Below are 7,886 nucleotides of genomic sequence, written 5' to 3'. Positions count from 1 at the left end.
GACATCAGGGATTTTTTCCACAGTTTTCAATGTTTATCTTTCTGATACTCATTTTGATACACCCTAATGGAATTTCAGTGCCTGCCATGTAGGACAATTGCACAGTCAGGATGGCCGAGCGGTCTAAGGCGCTGCGTTCAGGTCGCAGTCTCCCCTGGAGGCGTGGGTTCGAATCCCACTTCTGACAACTTCTTTTCAAAAGCCACCTGGACGTGGTCCTGGGCAGCCTGCTCTGGGTGGCCCTGCTTGAGTGGGCAGTAGACCACAGGGACCTCTAATCCAACCTCGACTATTCTGGGATCCTATTAGGCATATTTAGACAACATGACACTGAAAGCACAAAGCAGCCTTGGGTTAAATGAAATATATAATATATAAAGAAAGGCAAAGAACTATGTCTGAGTGAAAAATTCAGATCTTCTTGACATTTGGTCAGTCACCTTTCTATATAATCTTTTAGGTGAAGGATCATGCTGTGGGTTTGTTAAGAGCTGTGCCAAATTTGATATGCTTTGAAGGCTAGATGGTATGGTCAATCACCTCGTCTTCATTAACAGTTTCAGGTCTTGCCAGAAATAACTGCTGTGCAAAGGGAGAACACTCTTTGCTATGTTAAAATTAGCTAAAATAGGGTGTCTCCTACTCAAATCTTTTCCTGGATTGCCAAATGATGTATAGCTGTTTGTGTTGCAGATAACGCTCCAGTGGGGACCATGCTAAAATCCCTGAAAACTCATATTAAGCAAGACCTCTGGCTGAACTTTAACTCTGTGTTCAGAAGTGAGAGGCTGGTGCTATAAGCCACCCAGATCTACATCAAACACTGTGATTTTAATTGCACACTTAGCTAACTAAGATCAATTTAGATTAAATGAGCAATAAATTCCCAGCTATATAAAATGAACAAAACAGCATTTCAGATTAGCTTAATCTGTATATGGGGCACTTGCAGAAGTAATGATGGCAGAAAAGGAACAAAGTGGCCATCTAAACACTGGTAGGATCTTAGTACCTTTTGCCTTTGCGTGCAACAGATGTTTCCCTGAGTTGGTCAGTTGTATTACATAAGCCATAAAATAAAGACAGAAGGCTTAACAAATGATTGGCACAGATCCAACACTTAAATCAGCTTCAAGTAGTATGAGAAATGATGCTGCTTTGAGGGCAACTATAAGGAAAATCTATTCTGATAGAGTGTACCTATCCCATTTTGGCTGATTGCTGTTTGAACTCCCCCTGGTTAGAAGTACATTAGGGAGTATATATTTCAAACAAACATTGTGCAGCATTGTTAAGCACTCTGCATATATTTACCCTGTCTAAATGTTTGAAGTTACAAGCCACATATGAGTTTCTAATTTCTTTCTTCTTTTAATATGCCCCGTTGGAAAATGTCAGTGCATCCACACGTTGCACTTGTAGTGCCATTCCAAACCTCTGCAACATTTGCAATAAGTAAAGGAGAGACAGAGGCTGGAGCAAACATCTCTGGAGCTGAATGCTTATGGAAAACACCATTTGTCCTCTCTGTTCTTTTCTACAGAGATCTACAAAGCCTCTTTCACCATGCTGCCACAGAGTCCTGACTCATTTCTGTTCTTGGATTGGCTAAAGAGGTCACCATTGGCCTGAAGATTCCCATGATGGAGACCTACATGACAGGTTTCACAGCTGAATCTAAGATGACCTGCACTGATTCCCTCCAGATGTCTGGAGAGACAGAAATAACAAAGGGCTCCCTATGTATTTCAAAATGTTTCTTTTCCTTCTGCTGAGGAGAGGCCCTAGCACCCGATTGTGTTTCCATTCCTGGGACTGTTTCAGAAGAAGCCTGTTCCTTAAGCCACCCGATCCTCCACTCAGCCTGGGTTATCTTTAAGGGAGAGCAGAGCATCTGCTTGCGGTGCCATGTGATGGAGTTGTACTTCCAAAGAGCTCTGCTGATCTCATCACTTTGAATGATGAAGGCTTAATGTCATGCACATGTTCAACTACCCCTCCCTGCATTCAGACCACTGCCATTTTTACAGCATGGTTGCATACAGCAGGCATCTCCTGAGATACTTCTCTGTGCTCCCACTCAACAAAAATCTTAAGACAAACAGAAAAGGATTGAAAAATGAAAAACAACATCAGAAAACACCAAACAGATCTCATGTGTTTCCATATCGTGATTTATTTATTTATTTTCCTACAGTGACAGCTATTGGCATTCAAATCTGGGGTTTAACACAACAATGTAGGGCCTCTAGGTCCTGAAGGCTACAACAGCTCTCTCTTGTAATGATATAAGCTACCACAGGTTCTTTGCTCCCGTGACCTGATACTTCATTCACTATTGCTTTTGCTATTAGCTGTTATTAGCTGTATTATATGCCGTCAGCTTTTGTTTATTGCTATTTTGCTTTTAGTTTAAACCACACAAGAACTATCAAGACAACTGTCTTGTTCCAGGTTAATACAGCTCTCAGAGCCCAAAAGAGTAGAATAAATAACCTCCATGGCCAAGCAACCCTGCTGTATAAGTAGTTTACTGCAGGAGGTTAAAGTCAAGCAGAGACCAGACACCTTCAGAACATGTCGCAAGACTTGTTCTCTTTCAAAATTTCAATGTATGGAAATTCAAGTACGTGTAGCACTTTCTTCCCATGTCTTTAGCAAGGGAAGAAAAAGAGTAAAAGACAGCATGAAACTCATTAAGCACTGTCCTTTCATTCTGGAAAGTATTGAGAGGCTGCATAAACACATGAAGAAAGCTTTAGAGCAGATGAAGAGATTAATGTCTTAGCTGGAATTGGCTTTAACAAGTGGGCTAGGTATTTCCCTCCTTGTGAGCAAAATAAAAAAGCCTTCACTTTTAGTTGCTAAATTAATATAATTATTCTTTAAATCCCAAATGAAGAAATGCAAACCTTTCCTGGTAGATACCTCCAACTTCACAAAACACCCCAGATGATGAGTGTGTCTTTCTGAAACAATCTGATGATTTCTTTTTCATCCAAAAAAGAAGCAAAGTCACCCTGTTTCAGCAGAGGGACATCCACATAAGGGGGGTTGCCACATGCTCCTGACTGCATGAGGCAAAACTGACCACTCTTTCCAGCATGTCATCCATGCAATATAGAGCAGATGAATGCATGACACAATGGATAATCATCTGGCTCTTCCAGAAACATTGGTTTCATTACATGTATGTCATGGAACTGGTCAACACCTATGCATTAGAAATGTTTGGTATTCCTGATATTAAATGGTTTGGTCTGACCTACTGCTACTGCTCTGACTAGGTATAGACTCTCACTAAAATCCCAGATGTAGATGCAAGCTGTTCTCTTTATACTTGGATGCTACCCTTTGTGAGAGAGAAGGGGAGGGGAGGGGAGGGGAGGGGAGGGGAGGGGAGGGGAGGGGAGGAATATGGCACAAAGTATATAAGGAAACATTAATGTATTTGTCTCAATTTAAACTAAGAACCTCATTGCACAGGAAACAGTGGCAGAGCTCTCAACACCTTTAATAAGATCACATTTAACCTCTATTTACTTGCTACTTCACAGCTTTTATCCTTAAAATATACTTACAGCACTCAGACCTAGAGCAAGCAAAGCTGAAACAGGCAAGGCTGGTGAGACAGAAGGAGGGAGAATTTCCTGGTCAGTCATCTATGCACACAAGAACAAAGCAGCCATGGTCAGCTCATATGTCACTGCAGCAAGCTCCAAAACCTCATAGAAATGTCCCAAGTATAGAGTGATAGTGAGTGCAACAGATTCTATCCAAATAATTCTGCTGCTGTAGTTAAAAAGGACTATGGATGGTAAGGCCAGAAAAAGCTGTTTTATCCACAAGTCCCATCTTCTTCTGCTTAACATGAGACACACATCACATCGTTCTAAAATCACATTTGGTTGTAACATAAATTGCTGACTGAGATGGGTAAGAAATGGCTTCTACAAATTCTTTGGTGATTTCTTGTTACCCCAGGAAAAGGATGGTAAGATGAAACCAGGGGTGTGGTGGCAGTGTGGGTTAAGAAACCTCACTGTATGTTCAAAGGCATGTGGTAAGCCTAGTGACAGATTGGAAACCAAGACTTCACCAGCAATCCCTGCTCTAAATAGGTTTCTGCTCATCTGGACTGGAGAGTCAAAGACAGTGGCATGGGATGTTACCATGCTAGTAACCCTATTGGCCATGCAAAAAAACATTAATTTATCCTGCCTGGCTTATTGAGACATTGGCACTGGATTCTGGATAGGTGAAACTGGTTTCCAAAGTACCTTAAATACCAGGCATGTGGTATGCTACAACTGCATCATAATTAGAAGAACACCAATATAAAACACTCTTGCTGCAGTGTCATGAAAGAGTTTTGGCTGTTCTCAAACTCCAAGTATTTGTATTTATGTCCTGAAATAAACAAAAAAAAATATATATATTTTTAAAAGGAAGGTATATGTATTTTTTTTGCTTAAAGCTCAATCATCTCCTTATGATTCTTGCACAGATTCTTTCTTCCATTGCTCCACAAGTATATAATATTGAGTACATTATTTTCCTTCAAATGCCTGGGAAAGGAGGAGTTAATACATCATGGAAAATAGCTTTGTGTGGAAGACATTTGTTTTTATGAATCTGGCTCTAAGGCTCTCTCTCTAGTTTTAAAATTACTATCACAGCCAGATTGTGCATCAAAAAGATCCCACTTAGCAGAATATATGATCTCAAAAATGAATATCTGTTAGATTGTTCATACAGAGTGCTTTGAGAAATAACTTCTCACAGATGGAAAGCTATAAAAATGGTGTTCTGCTATCTTGTAGTTTGAACCACAATCTCAGAACATATGAAATATTGATATTGAGTCAAGCTGTACCTGGTTCCCCTTGAATGAATTCTTCCAAGTTCTTGACCTCTGTTCTAGTGCTGTTTCATTTTAGGCTGGAGTCCAATGGAAAAGAAAAAAAAATAAAAAAATAATAAAAAAACAACCCTTTTGTCCATGAGCAGAGGCAAATCAGGAATGACATACTGTTTTCTAACCAGCCTATTTGATATTTTATGCTACCTTTGAAGAGAATTGTTATAATAAAGTATAATGACATGAACGGTCACACGCATGAACATTTACTTGGTGTGAAGTGTTTTCACTGCTCTCCGTACACAGTAGATATGTCTTGACAAAAAGAGATGGCATAGAAAGCACTGCTGACATTTTTAGGTGATGGAATAATGAAAATAAATGCTCATTACTACTAGCTTTTTCTGAAGATTCTCTACTGACAGTACCTTTTGCACTGAAAAATGCTGACATCGTCAGCGTAGAGATCTATCTCTGAACAGGGAATTTTCCTCTTGAAGTCTCTCTTCATGCACCACTTCAGTCCTGGCAGTTTTCAGAGTGTACTGTAAGGATGCGTTCAAGCACAGTGCCTTTAAAACACTACTGAGGCCACACCAGAAGTACCCTTTCCTGGAAATTTTTTCACCATTCTCTCCAGGTGCTCCTAACCTTCGTAATAACAGTAATTCTCAGTGCCAAGGTCCCATTAGCTAGGAATCATTTAACCATTCACAGAAAACATCCAGCATTGTGTTCCAAGATCCATGTTTCCTGACCAGAGCCTGTTGCCTCAAGCCTGTTGATCTTGAGCTGCAGTTTGACTGTGAGTTGTTGCGAGCAGGACAAACGCCAACACTTGACACCCCAGAGTCCACTCCCAAACTAACGGAGACCCTAGAGGAGCAGATGGAGATCCAGAGAAGTGGATGGAAACTGCTACTCTCTGCCATGAGCTGACATGGGATCATTATACCCTGCTCCTTCTTTCTTTTTCTTTTTTTTTTCTTTTTCTTTTTCTTTTTCTTTTTCTTTTTCTTTTTCTTTTTCTTTTTCTTTTTCTTTTTCTTTTTCTTTTTCTTTTTCTTTTTCTTTTTCTGTTTCTGTTTCTTTTCCTTTCTTTTTTAATAAATAAGTAACTCATAGGCAGCACCTTGTCCCAGTCAAGCTCTTGTTTAGTTCACCTCAGTATAGCAGACCATTTGCAGGTATATCGCTTTTATTTTCCATACCTTTCCTTTCTACTTATTTATTAACCTTCACCTAATAAATATTTTATTAAGTTATTCTTAGTGCTTGGATTGATTTAGAAAAAGCTCTGTGACAGGTTTTAAAGCTGAATATCTCAAAAATGTTATTTTATCATCACCGGATATTCCATATAAGTGCTAATATTCATTGGTCCTTTCTGCAGGACAAAAGTGATCTGAAGTGTGCTCCATGAGGACATCGCTGTCATTCCTCCCATTTCTCCTTGTCCAGTTCAGGACTCAGTAGCCTGAAAGATGCTCAAAAATCTGATGCAAAAAAATAGTGTTAAAAGCGCTTTTTCAGGCAGTGTTTGTGGGAGGGGTGATATTCTCCCATTTCCCCCAGAAAGGCAGCAACAGAGGTGTTTTTTGCAGGTCCACGTGTCCATGCAGTTCAGCATGGATTGGGCTCCTTTAGACCTACATTAACACCTTTCCTCTGTGTTTCCAGATCTCATTGATGCAGCACAGCTTTCAGCTCTAGGGGAAGCTGAAAGCCCTCTGCTGCAGCTTGCCCAGGGACTGCAAGAAACCCTGAAATCCAGTCCTTGTGCTCTGCCACACAGCCATGGGGTCACACACCATGCACTGTGAGTAGGTGCTGGGGGTGGTAAAAACCCCTTGCTGCCATTTATGACAGAAAGCCATGCAAAGGAAGAAGAATGGAGGCAAAGCAAAACAAAAGTAATAGGAAGTGCCATGATTGCCTGCTTTTTCTTCTTTCTCTTGGAAATACAAAGGGAGAAGTAAAAACAGCTGTCAGGGAGAATTCAGTCTTGGATTCTCATTCACTTCATTCATTCTTTGTATTCTTTGTTGCTTGCATTAACGAAATGTCTCTTGCAGTTCTTGTGCAGTAAGATCTTCTACCTTCATATCACATAGGTTTGTTGCTTTATCTCAGCAAGCAAACAAGCAGCCTTTGGACTGATGGGCCACATTTGCCCAAGTGAAATAAGATGCACCTGAGCCAAGAACATCCCTGCAGGCAAAACAGCCCAGATGGGCTGACGTCCTCTGGAGATGCCTCACTCCATGTCCTTAGGATATAAGGAATACATGTGCATCCTATCCAGTACCTAAAGGGGGCCTACAGGAAGCTGGGGAGGGACTCTTTATCATGGAATATAGGGATAGGGCAAGGAGTAATGGCTTTAAACTAAAAGAGGGGAGGTTTAGATTAGATATATGGAGGAACTTCCTTATGCAGAGGGTGGTGAGGCACTGGCACAGGCTGCCCAGAGAAGCTGTGGATGCCTCATCCCTGGAGGTGTTCAAGGCCAGGCTGGATGGGGCTTTGGGCAACCTGGTCTGGTAGGAGGTTTCCGGGATCATGGCAGGGGGATAGGAATTAAATGATCCTTGAGGTCCTTTCCAACCCACACCATTCTGTGATTCTATGATTCTATGATTCTATGAACATCAGAATACTGTGCTTCAGTCACATGCCTGAAGTTGACACTTGTGCCCCCAATGTTTTCATCAGACATTAGCTTCAAATGAATTTATCTTTCAAAATAGTAAATAAAACATGTGATCTCTCTCCTCGCAACAGGGCAGTCTTTGCAGGGACAATGGGTCCAGTCAGGGACCTGCTGTGGCTCTGCCACAGGAGCTGGGAATGTGTCCTACAGACCAGGGCAGCTTGCAGTTCCCCTGGGCCACAAGCTCACATCCACATGGCCAGAAGAGTATGTGAAATCCAACCTCATCAAGCGGTCTGGAAACAGGGTTGTCTGGAAAAGCATTAGGGAAGGGCCTTAAAACCTGTCCACTGCAGCAGGTTTAGATTAAGA

The sequence above is a fragment of the Aythya marila genome (assembly GCF_965140915.1).
Source record: "Aythya marila genome assembly, chromosome: 3".
NCBI classification, from domain to species: domain Eukaryota; kingdom Metazoa; phylum Chordata; class Aves; order Anseriformes; family Anatidae; genus Aythya; species Aythya marila.
The sequence above is the reverse complement of the archived record's forward strand: the minus strand, read 5'-3'. Positions refer to the sequence as shown.